Raw genomic sequence first — 13,815 nt, forward strand, 5'->3', positions numbered from 1 at the left:
CTGTCCACTCTCAAGGTGAATTGATAGGGGTAGGATTACCTTTCAGATAAACAGGATTTAGGCAAACGTGAAAAGTAATGGGATTCACCTTTTCACAAAGTTCCATTACCTTGTTCTAACAGTATTGTATTTAAAGATGGGTCATATCCGCCTCACCAAGAAGTGTCAATGTTTGTTGTACAGCTTCTAGTGGTGTAAAAACCAGACATCGCAAACTATTCAACTGAAAATTAGGATTTTAAAGTCACAGCCTGAGGAAACTTCACCTCTCAGATACTGGCAATGAAGTAAACACATAAATTTTTACTCTTACTTGCTCAAAAATAAGTGAAAATCTTTGACTGCCAGGAAAATAGTGAGCTAAACATATAGCAAAAATTATCAGAGCCTGTTACTTCTCATAACTGTGTCACATATACTTCAGAGTAACTTCATTACCTGGTATGGTCCACTCTTAACGAAGGTTTTTTGCAATTTATGAAAAAAGGCAACCCACTGCTGCATTTCTTCGACACTTTTTGTCTTTTTCTAAATAAAACAAAATTTTTATGCAGCCAATTATGTAGTTTCCATTGTATTTGCTTTCATAAAAACTATAAAAGCAGCTGACTACAATGGATTAGTTTAAGAACAATAATAATGACACTTGACGTTTATACAGAAGTTTCCATTTAGTTTCTCAGACTGCCTTCACAAAAATAAGCATTAATATCCTTTTGCAGATCAGGAAAATAAGGCACATTGAAGTGAAATAACTCATTCAAAACCACCCAGCAAGTCTTTTACAGTCAAGAAAAACAGAGTATTTTTTTCTTCAAGCTTTATGCTCTAATCACTAGCCCACAGCAATCAGAATGATGTATAATCAAGGCAGCACTTAGATTATAATTTGAAAGTGTAACAGCAACCAAGTCTCCCTCCAACTTCTTCCCATCAAATGTGTAAAAAAAAGTCTGCCCAAATTCAAATTTAAAACCCAACAGCAATATCCCACAGTATTTTCCTTTCTTTCTTATTGTTAGTTCTCTTTATCCTTTAACTATTTCTTAATCCTTTGTTTTCTCCCTCACTTCTCATTCACTTCAGACACCCACAGAGAAGCCACCCAGCCCCTCTCTTACCCTCTTATACAGACACTTTTGCCCTCAGAATGGTTTATTAAAGGGTTCGTGCAGTTTTACTACACACAAGCCACAAAAATCTAATGGCCAGCTTAAAACTTAAAAAGACGCATGGAGAAAATCCAGCAAGAGACATGTAAATTTAATTAATGATTTTCTCTGAGGACAGGAGGGCAGTTAGATGCCACAGGGAGCATCACAGACACATTGTGATCAGCTCAGGCCACTAGACCTATTCTGCAGCAGGAGAATATAATGATATTTAAGGAATATGTGAGCAAGAATGAAGAATAAACAGGTTGAACACACATTCCCTTGGTAACCAGGTCTCCTGCATATCTCCCTGTTGTTATAACCCTTTGTTCTCCAATCTTGGGCTATGAAGTGCCTCTCTCAACCCTCTTTCAGATGTCTCTACCTCTCTTCAGCCATCAAGGGCATCAACCAAGAGCAGAGCCTCCAAGATTCAGAAAAGGACCACCACATTGTACCCTAGGTGCCTGCTGGGACAAGAACATCCCCCCTGCAGCCAGCAGAGCAGCCTGGCTTTGGCTGCTTTGGCATCCCACTGCCATCCTCACCAAACGTACCAGCTCTGACAGCCTTTGTGACGTGCCACAGTCACAAAGCCACAGCCACAGTTGGCAGTGCCACAGGAAGGGCAATGGATTGACTGCTACCAGAGCAGTATAGAAGTTCTTATTTCTAGGCTTCAGAGACCTGCCTCTGTGATTTATCTGAAGTTGCTTTCTTATCAGCAGATGTAGTTTTAGCACAGCCTGACTGTCTGGTGAAACAACCACAGGAATGGATCTTGTTTGCCTCTGTACGAAGAGGAGAGTGCAAGATATTCACATCACAGGAATCCAAGACCCCAAGCTCTCTTGCAAACATAAATTAGCCCCCACTATATCCCTTTGGGGTGAGTTTAATAGAGTAACATTTTCCAAATGCATCAACTGCTTTCAGGGTGAGCCATGGGCTCCTAAATCACCTAGCTGCTTTGGAAAATATTAGCAGCTATCCCCCACTGGAGTTAAAGCCAGTTGGCCGGGGTCAGCCAGCAAGCCTGTCACCCAGCCAGGAGGAACACCTCAGCAATCAGCCAGCCAGCCCATTGCTCTCACAACTGATCAAAATAACCAACCAACACAGAAAGCTGCACTGTGGAGCAGCTGATGGAGCAAATTTCAAAACCAATCACCACACACATAGAGCAGCTGTCCAGCCAGAAGGACCAGCACAAGTCAGAGGTATGCACAGTGTCTTACAGGACAGACACAAAAAAGAACTTATATACCTTCTATGACTCACAATAGGGCAATATTATTAATGCAGCTCTTTCAAAATCCAGATGCTGCAGATCATCCTTCTGGAGGTTTTCAGACCACAAAACGATGCTGGAGTTGTGGAGAATTTTCTGTTTGGACACAACAGATTGCAATTAGAGGCACAGCCAAAACTTGCAGCAATTGGCAGATTTAGGACTGATCTAAGAAGGTAGCAGAAATGCTAATTTAGGAACACTTTCAGCTTTCCAGATCTTTGATTTCAGGGCTTAACCCTGACAGTCTTCATTACACATAAAACTTTCCATATGGAGCTGCTATGGAAGGACAATTAAAAAGTTTTTCAGTGATACCTGTTTTTATGAGGCAAGAGAGAACCAATCCTTCCCTTGCAATTTCCCTGCATTGTTAGTTAAACTCAAATCCCTAACATTGTCTAATTGCCTTTTTTGTTATGTGAATCTCTAGCCACGAACCATAGGGAAGCCTGGCGGGTTACACACTGAGACAGGTGCTTTAGTGGCTGCAGGGCTCACATCATTAGGCACACACAGAGCTATTAATCATTTCAGTGTATTCTGAGGCACAAACCTGAATTAAGCCAGGCCACTTTCCTAAGAAAAACAATAGCTTAATTGTAACAGGTAATGCAAAAGCGTTTTGAGAGGTAGAATTTCAGGAACTAGGGCAACTCCCCCAGAAAAAGAATCAGGAAAGACAAGAAAATACACCATATTTAAGAATTAGGAAGTTTAATCACTGTTTTCAGCGAGGGAAGAAAAATAATTTGAAGATAATCTGTTAGCCTCACACAGCCTGTTACCTTCAGATGTAGAATTCCTTGATATGGGAAAAGTTGTCACATTTACATTCTGTGATCTGTAGCACTGCAATCATTCTAGTGATTTGAATGGCGGGTTGTTTGGGTTTTTTTTCACACAATGGGGAGTTTTAAATAGAGATGTATTTTCAAAAGCATCTACTAAAGCACAAGTTCAAAGATTTCAAAAGTATTCTTAGATTTTGATTTTTAAAGTAACTTACACAACAGAAGGAGGAAAAAAAATAACTTTGTTGGAAACAACATAAGAAGGCATTTGAAATCCTGTTAGATGCCTACAGATGCTTATCTGTTTTGTGAGGTACCCACATATATTTAAAAATCTGGCTGCAAGACACCCTTAGAGAGTTTAATGTACCTGGGACACCCAGGGATTTTGGAAATGGGACCTAGACTGCTGAAAATATTAGCAAGTAGTGGTATTATAATCTATCCAACACATGTGAAATGATATATTTGTCTTTACTCTTTGGTTTCAACATTTGACTAGAACATGATACTTACTCGAAGAGCTGAAATAAGACATCTTTGCTTCCCCACAGAAACAGACTTTGTAAATTCATCAGGTACCTCTGGAATTCTAAAGCTAGTTCTGCCTTCACAAGAAAACACTGCATGGAAATCAGTCCCTCAGTTCAGAACTAAGCTTTAGAAACCTTGCTAGGAAGATTAGCATTCTGCTCAACTTTGTACTGCTACATTTAGTAGATGAACAAGAAAAGATTTGTATTAAATAATCCTGTCTACAACACAATACAGCTGGAAGCTACATTAACTGTTAAGACTTGCCTTGCAACTGCTGCACCTCACTAGTACATAGCAAGGAGTAGTATAAAAGCCAGAAGTATAGTTAGAGTACACAGAATCACAGAATATTTTGAGTTGGAAGGGACCACAAGGATCATCAACTTTGACTCTTAAGTGAATGGCTCATACAGGAATGAGACCAGTGCATGCTCCAACCAGCTGAGCTGATCTCAAAATGGATGAAAGAGACACATTTCCTCACATGTGAAACTCAAAAGGATCACTGGAGACACCTAGAATGTGGATTACAGTATAGCACATCTATGCTGGTAACGTGCCACAACCTACCTTAGGGTGAAGCTCACCCAGCAATAACTGCACTTATAGTTTGCATATTGCATCCAAATGCGAGCTGCTCCATAGAGCAACCATTTTCTGCACCACACTGCCACTGTGTGCTCCCACCATTTTCCTGGATCACACAAGGCAGACAGCTCTTTTCCCCAGCCCCAGATGAGCCCTGAATGAAAACAGCTGGATACCATGAGTGGCTTGTGATGAGTTTGGCAGCTGAGCAGGGGACCTACCTAGTTCCATAGCAGCACCATCTCCATGTCTGTGTGGGGACCAAGTGATGCAGGGAGGTCACATAAAGTGCACCTAAAACACAGGCCCTCAGCCCAGACATTTGCAAAGAAACAAGTGCATTACAGCAGGCTCAGTCTTGATTTGCTGCTGTGGCTTGCCCAGCACCAAGATAAGTTGGCGAGGGCAGCTAAAGTATAATTTGCAGTACCAACTTCATCTTGGTATAGCCTGTCTCTGGAGCACATTGAAAGGTCCCCCAGGGACCTTCCCTTCATGACAAGGAGCCAGGGCTGGGGTGCTGTTCCAGCCCCTGAGCTCCCACAAGCCAGGAGAGCAGCAGGCAGGAGATGCCAGTTGAATGACTATTGGCAGGGCAGGGCCCAGCACACCTGAGTCGGAGATGAAAAATATAGCTTTTCAGTCTTATGGTAGTCTTGATAAGGCTGAGCACCTCAAGGCCCAGGCTTGCAGCATTTGCCAGCTGAACTCTCCTCCTGCTTGTCTGTCTCTCACACTCATTCTATCTTTGATCCTCTCAAGGAGAAAAAGGATCTAGAAGAATTTGTGGAAAACTTTACACACAGCAGTACTCAAAAAAAGAGATAAGAAGGAGGTGCTGGTGAATACTGTAATGGCATAATCTGCTTCAGTGGGAGATTCTCGTCTGGCTGATGCATTTCATTTCTGACACACTATTGAAAGGATAGCGCAGAGACAGAGGTTAAAAAAAAAAAAGGGTGGCAAAATTTGCCAGGGAATTTGGTACCAACACATATTCTAGGTGGACATAATGAAGTGTGAAATGATGGCCTAGAGCTGGTCCTAGGGAAATAAGCAGGAAAATTCCATATACATTAATAGAAACAGAGGCACCAGCATTGACTATTTTGAAGTCTGTGACTGTTCAACAGCAAGAGAACCTATTTTCTAATTTTCATGGTATGTATAAGTCAAGGACACCAAGGATTCAGTAGAGCCACCCCTGCTCAAACTCCAAGTAGAAGAGAAGCATTGTGAGTAGATTTAATGGAGCCCTACTGAAGCCACTGCTCTAATATAGCTGATAGAGAAAATGCAAGACCTCACTGAGTCTGAATAAAAGGTATATGTATACAAATGCAATAGCAAAAGTTATTGGGAAGAAAAAACATCAACCCTGATTGTCATTGTGTGGGCATATAATGAGGTGGAGAAGTGACTGTGGCCAGGATAAAGTCATTCTCATAGTATAGTGTCAGGCAACTGGCTAAGTGCAAAGCTGCCCAAAGTTCAGTGAAGTCAGCCTGGTGACATGTGGAGCAGATGCTGAAAGCCTGACAGCTGGAAATGTTGGAAGCACTTGTCATCAAAAGGTGGCAGGAAGCTTATGTCAGCTGGAAAAGAGCCTGGATGCTTGTTGCTAGGGCAGCGGAGAGGGTTTTGACAGATAAAAGTGTTGGTGAGCAACGACTAGAGATAAGAGTGCAGATCCCTGGGAAGGCGGAGGAGGGCTGGTTCTTCACGTTTATCTTTAGTGATAGGGATACAAAAGGTCACTGCAAACCCCCAATTTGGGGCAAGTCCTTGCATGGTCCTCAAGTCGTCTGCCACTAGCTTAACCCTAGAAGGGAATTGTTAGTGTGACATTTCATGCTCATTCTCAGCGCTGTGGTATAAATGCTGCAGCAAGCAGGGAGGATGCAGATAGGAAAGAAAGCAAAGGGTGTGGGAAAGAAAATATTCATCTTTGGGAAGAGTTAGATTTGTTAGACTTGACCTTGAAAACCTGAATGACAAAAGTTATGTCCGTGTATGGCAAAGCACCTTATTTTTGTATTTTACTTTCCTCTAGACACATTCAGGGTAAAGCAACAAAGACATAGTAGACTTGTCCTAAGTAAATCTTCTTTGGTCCTGTAAAAAATAGAGGAGAAAAAAGACCCAAACGTTTTTTATTGGGCTAGCTAAATCACAAGTATGTTAAAGAACAGGAAGAAAACCCAAGGTCTATCAAAAAATGCACAGTATTCAGCAAGACTGAAAAATAAAACTTTGTTAGCTGCTGGTTTCAGTCCAGATCCAGTAAAAAAACTAGAAAACAACAAAAAATATAAATCCTTTTGGAAGTTTTTTTTAAACAAGTTTTCCCAAATATAAAATATTGTTCAGAGATTTTCCAGAGCAAGAGCCTCTTCAAAAAACATTATAAAAGTTATAGTATTGATAGCAATTTCAGATAAATGGAACACCCAAGGTCTTTGTCAATTTTCACACTATGAGAAGTTTCATTAATCGAGTACAGCTGGCTGAACATTTTTTTCATTATATGGTTTACTGGTTTGGATGACTGAAATAAATTGGGGAAATTCACCTAGTGCTGTTTCCCTTTCATTTCCAAGGTTGGCAGTGGACATTTCTGAAACTATATATTCCAGTTTTGGTAACAGATTTGCACACTGTCATTAGCTATACTCACCCATGCATGCCCAAAGAGATGAGTGAGACAAGATGGCAAGCACTTGTCCAGGCTGTGGGAGACCCTGGTTCTAATCTGTCCTCTTTGCCCCTCTGTGTTCCTTGTCTCAGTTCACATTGAGACCTTAACCAGTAACCAGAGGATTTGGTAACTATACATTCAAATGGGGAGTATGCTCCAAATTATATGAAATTATAGAATAAATTAGCTGTGTTACTCACTTTGCACAGCAGTGAGAGGACATGAAGTAGAATGTCAGAGCTCTTCTCTGATCCTTAGTCTCTCTCTTGCCTCTGTAGGTGATGTGTGCTATGGTCCCACATCAGACTCACAGAGAAGATTCAGCACAAGAAATCTGACCCACAAATTCTGATTTACTTGCTTGACCCATTTGGATTATTTTTTAAAATCTAGATATCCTAGGAAAGAAACAGAGCTCCACCTCAGAATACTTTGTTTCCAGCATTAAGACTTTCACCAAGTGTTGGGCAAACATTTTAATAAAAAGTTTGAAGCTTTTTGGAGCCTCAAATTTAAGTTGTTAACATCCCAGGTAAATTGCCCCACTCACTCAAACAGCAGATAAAATGGGAGAGCTGGGACTACTTCCCTCTCATGTGTATGATCCAATCCTTTTCTTTTATTAAATGTACATGAAAACCAAATGAAACAGTTTGCCAGGTGTTAAAAAATGTTTCTATAACCTCAAATCAATCTTTGTGCTGTGCTAACAATTCTAAAGAAATTAAGTTTCCATTCAGTCCATAACATTTTCTTTGCAGCTCAGCTGCCAAAATATTTTAAATCCAGCAACTATGTGCACAGCCCTATAAATTAGGTTTACTAAAGGAAACAATTAGCAAGCCTGTAGCTTACAGGAATTTCAGTTGGTACTGCTACAGTGCATTGTTTAAGTAATTAGAAAATTATTCCAAGTATTGTAAGTATTTGCAACACAAATCTGGTGTGCATAGATGCTGTCCCATTAATAATGGAAGCTATAAAAAGCTTGAAAAACTAGTCTGCAGAGGAGGTCACATGCTTATTATTAGTCTAACCAGTGTATGCTTCTCATTGTTACTGAATACCAATATTAAAATAAAATAGGAGCATACAGGGAAATGTGCTTCTGTGGTGCTAAATTTGGGAGAAATCTAAAGATATAGATGTGTCACATGCTATTCAAGTTTAAACAGATGAGGATCTGGATAAAGATATGAACATAATAATTATTAAAGTTAAGGTGTACCACTGAACTGGAGTTCTGTACGAAATACTTAGTGGAGCTATAAAATCAGTAGCAAGATATCATTAAACCAAAACGAGTTTCCAAGTGAATGCCTATCTCCAAATGGAAATAGCATCAATCATAAATGAGATGCTTTAACCACAACTTAATACTCTCTACTATCTTGAAATGCAATTAATCTGCTAAAAGATAGGAACACTTCCAATAACGATTAGCAGCCTTAAAAAATCCTGCACCTCCGATTTAGCTATGAAGCTCTAGAGATGGGCTAGCAGCCAGATGTTTATAAACTCTTTTCAGGTTACAATTTAGTTACGGTTACAGGGTTAGACAATGTACTCTCATTTAGCCCTCCAACTGACTAGCTTAACCATTATCTGTCACTACACTGGGCATATGCACCCTGCTGGCTGCCACTGTCCAATGCCAAGTCATCTATTTCCCCGCTACTGCGCGGCCGAGGCTGCTCCATTCATCCCCTAGACAGCCTCCTTTCAGGGGAGCATTACAGGCTCAACAGACCTCTTTGTTGGAGCTCTATTTACACCACCATTTTTTGTTACTGGGATTGTGAAAGGAAACAACAGGAGATGGAGAGGAGACGGACCGCTAACACAGCGGACCAGAAGTCATCAACCTCAGCTCTTTGAAGTGATGTGCACAGTAAATACGGAAACTATACCAATATGTGAAATAACCTGGTGGTCTAAGTGCAGTTCCCAACAGACACTCGGATCTATATCTACAAGAAGTCAGCATCATAATCAGCAATAACTGGCAACCTTCCCCACTATTTATAAAGAGCTGTAGTGTAATTATTCACGCAGCTCCCATTGATTATAATGGGATTTGGCTGGATAAATCCCCATGTAGCTCTTTGAAAATTTGGGAGCTTTAGGGCAGTTGCTGCTCCGAGGTGTAAAACCTTACACACATTCAGATGGAATGCGCTCCCTTCTGAACACAGCTAAAACGCAGCAGTAAGCGCTATGAGCCCCTGACTTGATTACTGCTGTTCTGCAAGCTGCTGGGAGACAGAAATGCACCTCCCTGCAGCAGGACAGCACAACGACCGTGTGCCTCTGTGGCAAAGGAGTGCTGGCACATGCCAAACTTTGAAGATGTGTTTAATTCCCTTTGACTTCCACACGACTAAAACACACACATGCCTGCTCTGTGGCGTGGATTTCAGCATGTGACCCAGGACATAAGGCATATAGCAGTGCTCCTGAGGCCTCGCAGCAGCTTCAGTTGTCAGGTTTTATTTGGGGAAGCTGTTCTGCACACACACCAGGCTGCTCAGCAGCTGCCTCCCCGGTGAGCCATGGGCTGGCTGCTCCTTGCCCGCACCACAAAGGCTTTTGCAGCCACATTGCTCCACTCTGTTGACTTCAGCAGGAGCCACACTGCATTTCAGTGAGTGCTGCAGCACCAGGGCTTTATATACTGAGGTGACAGACACAGTGTGTTGAACCACCAGCTGAGCAGGCATAAAAGGCTTAGAGAACTCTGTGCCTTTCAGGCAGTTATCCTACGCCAGATAGCAGGTCCCTTAAAGGTACATGTGTATCACTCATTTCTTTGCCAAACTCTGACTTAAATACACCTGTTATTTCCCAGCCCTGTTATCTTCATTATTTAGTGCAGCACCTTATCATCCAGCTTCAGCTTTCTCCCTCCTACTCCTTCCTGAGCTTCCCTGAATGGCGGCTCTGTGCCTTGTTGGTTACCAGATTTTAAGCTTGCAAGGCCGTGGCACCCTGGTCCCACTGGCCATGATGTCCATTGGCCCTTCCAGCACTTTCCACTACCATCTTCCAATCCAGCGGTGCTTTAGATAAAATAAACACCACCAGAGGCAAAGTTAATGTTACTTCTCTGTGACAACCATATCCTATTTCTATAGTGGGAGAGATGCCAAACAGTGGTGGTGTAGAAGATGTGCTGGATTTACCATGGCCTACAACCAGTCTTCCAAAACATTTTACTGGTGCACAACTCCAGGGGTTCTGAGATGATGATATCTCACCTGCTTTCATTTTATAACATGCACATTTTTTATTTCTTTTTTCAAACAACAGCATGAAATGAAATAGAGAAGCCTAGTATGTAAAAATTTTAAAATTACTAAGAGAAAGTATGTTGTTATTACAGAAAATTTTCTCTTCCTAAACCAGGCACATCACTGGGGAAACAAGGAACTGGTCCTTGCATTTGCATTATTTGAAGTAAAGAGGCTTGCTTCACTAACTTTTGCAGATTTGAGGAAAAAACACATTTTAATATCCTGCTTTTTGGCAGATTAATTTACTATTTCTTGTCTGGTGTGTTTTGCTGCATTTTAAGAACACCTTCACAACCTAGAAGTGTTCTTCTTTTATCTGACATTATCCAGAAACTGGGCATAAAATAGACAATGTACAGACCAGTGTGTTTGTGTGCATGTTTCAGTGCATGGAAATTTGCACTTTTAATTTTAACCAGTGCAAATGACAACTAAAAGCAATAACCTTTCAACTTTTTCAAAAAGAGGTCCCGTTTTTTTGCATTTTATGGGGTAGTTAGAAAAACAAAATTTTATTGCCTGTAGAGGGGAACAATTTTCAGTAATTTGAGCTTATAATGAAACCAGCTTATCTCCATCTTGCTTTATCTGTATTGCTTTATTCTTTGATCATAAATGTATCCAATTAATATTTTTATGCTATTTTATTTTTGTATTAAATTGTATGCATCATGAGATAAAAAATATACTAGTTACTATTATTTTCCCAATCGGTTTTCCTTTCCAGTACAGTATTGTTTTGTAGTAATCACACTCAGGATTTGCCAGTTATCTGACAGACCCAGCCTAGAGTACTTCAGCAATTCTGACATTCCTGCAAAAGTTCTAAGAACAAAAGCAATCCAATTTTTTTACTTCCTAGGAGCCCCAGAATCCAGCCTAGTCAGCCAGAAAAAGTTGTTGTCTTGTAGGGCTAGAGCAAACCTTTGAAGCATATCAAGTTTATGAGAGCACAGACAAATCCAGAAAAGCATTTTTTTTAGGGGAAAACTCAAAGAATAAAATTTAAAGTGTTTGTCGTGTTCTGTTGATTGGTGGGTTAAAGATATCAACTTACAGAGCTGCCTGGCCATCAGGAGGTTGAGATGGAAAAACAGAGCCCGTGATGTTAATTGTACACTATTTAAATTCAGATTAGGCTATCTTACACAGCTCCTTGCTTTTGATTAGATTTCTGCCAAGTGTTCAGGCTCTTGTTTGGCAAGTGCTACAAAGGTGTGGCCTGCACAGACTGAGCTTGGGTGCTGTTGGTTTATGCAGAAACATTCCTCTATCACCCAGTCCCATTTTGGCTCCTGTTTCTTAAAACACTGTAGAAAGAAAGGGAAAAGTAGGATAACGACATACAACTTTTCACTTGAACGTTTCTGTTTTGTCAGAGGTATATTCTCTTTAGACCTCTCTTTTTTTTAGAAAGGCATTCTTCTGATTCTTCTGATTCTGATTCCAAAGAGCACTTAGAAATATAAACCAACTACTATTATAACAGAAAAAACATTTAATAATTTAAGAGCATTGCGAAGATTTTGATTCATATTCTGGGTTAAATGCCCAGTATGGAAGCCATACACTGAAACTGCATTATGTTATGACATGCAACCTACTGTATTGAAATATATACATATTTTTAAAATACTTACTTCTATGGAAATATCTGGGAAAAGTTCACCATGCCACAGTGATTAGGGACTTGTAAAGGGTGGCCGTCTCTTCAAGATCCTCAATAAGGGACTCAGAAGTGGTCAGAACAGGCCACCACTATTTTGGTGTTTTATGCATCAGATAAAAAAATTAAGTCATTACATGGCAACAGCAAACAATAATAAAGTTCCATTTGCTGCTGCCTTTGAGGAGGCTGCCCAAGAGATCTCTCAGGCTGCTTCCCCACAGCTGCTCATCAGGCACAAGAAGCAAAACCAGCAGGGAGAGTGGTGAAGACACATGTCCTCCCTCATGTTTAGAACAGGGAGTGGAAAGGCCAACAGAGGTGGTCTGGGCTGCACTGGGTCAGATGGAACAGGGGCAGCCTTGTCCCTGGCTCTTGATGCCAGGCTGCCAGCACTGCTACTGAGACACTGCGGGCTTGGGTGGGCACCTGGCAGTGGCACCTTCCTTCCTACCCGCTGCAGGGTGTGACTGTCCCCATGGCTGTGGCATGGTCCTGGATTGAAGAGGTGGGCAGAGGGTGGCTGGAGAAAGGCTGGCAGTGCCAGGAGATGTGGGGCAGCTGTGGTGGAGTGTCTGGCTGCAGCCAAGCATGTGCAGGCTGCATGGCTAAGAGGTGGTGTTGGCTGTGTGACGAGAAGCCACGTTTTCAGCTCTAGTGTCCCACAGGCTGGGAGGGTGCACAGGTCTTGGAGGAGTCCAGATGCACTCCAGGCATCTGCGAGAAGAGGCAGAGACAAGCCTGCACCTCTAAAGGAAAACCCAGTACTCCTGCTCCTAAAGAGGCACTCGTGCTTCTCAGCTTGCCATCACCCATCCTTCCCAGCCCAGCAGGACTGGTCACTCTCTTATCAGCTCACTCCTGGGAACCAAGCGCGTTAGGCCCTCCTCTGCCTCTGTGCATTTCTCCTTTGCTCGTGAAGAATGGAACCATCAAGAGATTTTCAACTATTTCCTGACCTAATACAGCTTTCACAGGATTTTACAGCAGCTGGCAAGGGTGAGATGGTAGCTCTCTGTGCAACTCTATGCATTAATCATTATCATTCGTCATTACGACTGTAGTAGTATCAAAAAGCCCAGGCACAATTTTTGGGTAACGTTAATTCGCACCTCATTAGCGAGTACTTTTTACCCAGCCACCAGAAGAGAGGCCCTGGCTGCACAAATGGTATCTAGTCTTTATCTGAGTCTGCAGCTGACAGACACTGTGTTTACAGGAGGGTTTAGCATCTACAGCAAATACTTTTTTGCTAGGATAGTTTGCCACTCCTGAGTGGACACTGGTCAGGGCAAGTCATGCACATGGCCATACATTCACTGATCATCCATTGCACAATGATGGCACAGATCCCTGCTGCATCCAGGGATCCGTTCTTTTCCTGGAGGCCAAATAAAATTTTCACTGTCACATCTAAATTCTGGCACAGATAGAAGACAACATTATCAGAATGTGTAGGGTTAAAAAAAATCCCAACAAAACAACAAACTAAATAAACAACAAAAAAGTCAGTATTTTCTATAACTTCCTCACTTTAATAATCTGGAAAGGAGTATACAATGCCATGAAATACTAGTAAATGGTCTGCTGTCTTTGCCATACAAGTAATTTTATTAAGACACCGTTAACTGGGATAAGTTAGCTCTCTACTGTGTTGACTCCTAGCTTGCTACAGAGTCAAATTATGGTGTGCAATGTTGAGTAAAGTGGCATCTAAACTATCCCAGCCAATTTCCAGTTGTATTGCACAGTGACAACACACATCAGATTCAATTAGCAAGACATGAATGCATT

This window comes from Taeniopygia guttata, chromosome 4 (genome assembly GCF_048771995.1).
Source record: "Taeniopygia guttata chromosome 4, bTaeGut7.mat, whole genome shotgun sequence".
In the NCBI taxonomy this organism is placed as follows: domain Eukaryota; kingdom Metazoa; phylum Chordata; class Aves; order Passeriformes; family Estrildidae; genus Taeniopygia; species Taeniopygia guttata.